At 53.1% G+C, this 2,815-nt stretch overlaps 1 protein-coding gene across 1 annotated transcript in view; it reads right to left on the reverse strand.

The window, feature by feature from the left end:
• ACAN (aggrecan) overlaps positions 1-2,815 on the reverse strand; it is a 51,326-nt gene that overhangs the window by 30,104 nt on the left and 18,407 nt on the right. The window lies entirely within an intron of this gene.

Consider the following 2,815-nt stretch of genomic DNA (forward strand, 5'->3'; position numbering starts at 1 on the left):
GCTCCAAGGTGTCGGGTGAGATTCAGGGGCCTGGCTGGGAAGGATGCTCACCTGGAGACCTCTGACAAGGTTGTGGGATGGACAGATTAATAATTCAGGAGAGAAACAAGAGCCCAGGACCCCTGGAGCCCTCCTACAGGCCCAAACAGTGACTTCATAGGAATCAGAAAACCAAGCCTTCCTTACTGTCATCTGCTGGAAAGCTGTCATGCTAAGTATCCCAATCTGTGACAACCACAGCATAAAGGACATTTCCTGCACAATTGGGATCCTGACTCCCAGTGGGCTGGTGCAAGCAGACCCCAAGAAAGCCCAGCTGAATTTATAAGAGATCAAGCAGAGCAGAGGTTCTCAACCTCAGCCACACATTGAAATCACTGGGGCTTCGGTCTGGCCCTCGGGCATTGAAACGGCTACCCGGAAGGTTCTAACGTGCAGCCAAGATGGAGCAGCACTGGCTAGACACCCGGGACTTGCCCTCTGCGAGGTGCGCCCGATGGTATGCATCGGTTGTTCTGCTGGATGGACCTGCACAGGCACCTACCCTGCCCTCCTCTCCAGGCTGCCAATGTGCAGTCTTGGTTTAAGACATGTTTGCATCACAGACACTGCACAGGGAGAGAGGAGGAAGTGTCAGAAGGGAAAGAGGACCCGAGACTGAAGGCAGGAATGCAGCTCTCTGAAGCTGAGAGTATGAGGTGGTGGCTCGGGCTTCCTACCTTGGCTCTGTCAGAGTCTGATGGCCCAGCAGGTGTCGCTGTTGACATAGTCAGCATCAGGTGGGGCTGGATGGGTCTGGGGATGAGGGGACTCCTGGGGTTCCCATTCTAGGAATGCATGGGGGAGGGGTGGCTGGGGCCCAGGACTCTGGGGACTCTCTTGGGTGACCCTGTTCTGCTGTTCTGAGTGATCTTTCCACCATGATCCTTCATTCATTCCACGTGTCCATGTCACCCTAGAAATGAAGAGGCTACGTGGACACTGCTAGGGGCACAGAGATAAATGCATGAGGCAGGTCTTCGTCACAGCACAGGAAGTCTGAAAAGTCCCAAAGGCCTAAGGAGCAGCCCCTCACTTCTCCTTAGGGATTTTCCTCCTTAGATGCTGCCTTCAAAAAAAAAAAAAAAAATTCTCTGGGGCTCCGAGTTTTGGCACTGTGAGGGGTCACTGAGCTATGGTGCTCTTATTCAGCCGAGTGTGACCACTCACGGCCAGGAAATAGTCCCCCGGAGGCTCGAAGGGTAAGGTGTCCCCTCCACTCTGGGGAGGGGGCTAGACTTGTGGGCTCCTCTCTTCCCAGAGGCTCAGGGATTTCATGTCCAGACACAAGGCCGGCCTGTTCCTCTTCCCTTCACTGGGAAGTTTGTGTATGTTTTCGGAGTTGTGTTTCTCTCCTCACTCTGAACAAGCCCGACATTGTCCCGGATGCTGTGGTCCTCTGTGGGGCTTGGACCAGCTCTGTTTTTCTCCGTGGCCTCGACCAGAAATGAAAAGGGCGGGGATTTGGGTGGCGGAGGGGTGGGGCGGGGGAGGGGAGCGGCGTGGAGTGGGCAGAGAAACCCATTTTATTTCTTCTTTTTAAAAGACAAACTTCGGGATAGAAATATGGCAATAAATATGCCCTTGTGTTTGTGTTTTCTTAGCTGTAAAGAAAATAGGGAGAAATTCCATTCTGTCTGGGTTCCAAGTGTCTCCGGGACTCACTGAGTCTTTTATGGGAGGAGATGGACTTTGCTAGCCCTGGAAACAGGGAGGCCTTTCTCCGTGGGAGCAAAGTGAGGTGGTGGTGGGAGGACTGTGTACCTGGGGCAGAGGAAGGGGAAAGGGAGCACCTGAAATGCAGGAAAAGAAGGGTTTGGAGGAGCAGGAAGTAGATGCTGCTGGGTGAAGGCTGTGTGTGTGTGTGTGTGTGTGTGCGAGAGAGAGAGAGAGAGAGAGAGAGAGAGAGAGAGAGAGAGAGAGAGAGCGCGTGCCACATAGTTGGGGGGACAGGGAAACCCTTCACCTTCTCAACAGCTAGACTCTGTCCCATAGTTGCCAACATGCCCGGGGCCTTGGCCTTTATCACATCAAATTATAGAATTGAATGGGTGGCTCACCGGCTTGCCTTGAATTCCTCAAGTGCAATGGAGACCCCCAGACCTGGGTCCTGGTCCTGGCTTGGCCACCTACTCTCCACTTCCCTCCCCTCCCTCCCTTCCCCTCTCCTCTCTGTTTTCGATTCTGTCCTGAAAGCAGTAAGAGGTTCCATGACACCAAATAAACCAGTTCTGAGGTTTTCCCCAAGATAAAGTTGAACAGCTCCAGCTTCTTCAGTGTTTATCCAAATACAGAACTAAAAAGCAGTGGCTGTCATTTTTGATGGCAAATCTGACCCTTGCAAGCTGACGGAGTGAAGGCACATGTAGATGGGGACTCTGAGGGGCTGGACTCTAGGATGACCGGCTATCCGCTCCCAAAAGCACCCACTCTGACCCAAGGGAAGGCTGGGGTCCCTCTGAGGGGTCCGAGAGCAGGACACCTGCTGTTTCAATAATACGGGACCCACCCCCATGGCTGTTTAAAGATTGATAGAGATACTGTGCCAGTCTGGCCCCCTTCCTGAGGGTAGGGACTGTGTCTCAGATTCTGTCCCCAGCACAGGGTCTAGCACTCAGCAGGCATCCATCATTAGTCTCCCTGCTCCCTGGTGTCAGGCCTGGGTGAGCCTCTCTGAAGGCAGGAACTAGAAGACAGTTTAGTGGTTTGTAGGATGGCTCCTTGTCCTGGGATAAGGGCTAAACTAGATGACTTTCCACAAAGAATGAAATTGCCT

This window comes from Pteropus vampyrus, unplaced genomic scaffold (genome assembly GCF_000151845.1).
Source record: "Pteropus vampyrus isolate Shadow unplaced genomic scaffold, Pvam_2.0 Scaffold368, whole genome shotgun sequence".
NCBI lineage: Eukaryota > Metazoa > Chordata > Mammalia > Chiroptera > Pteropodidae > Pteropus > Pteropus vampyrus.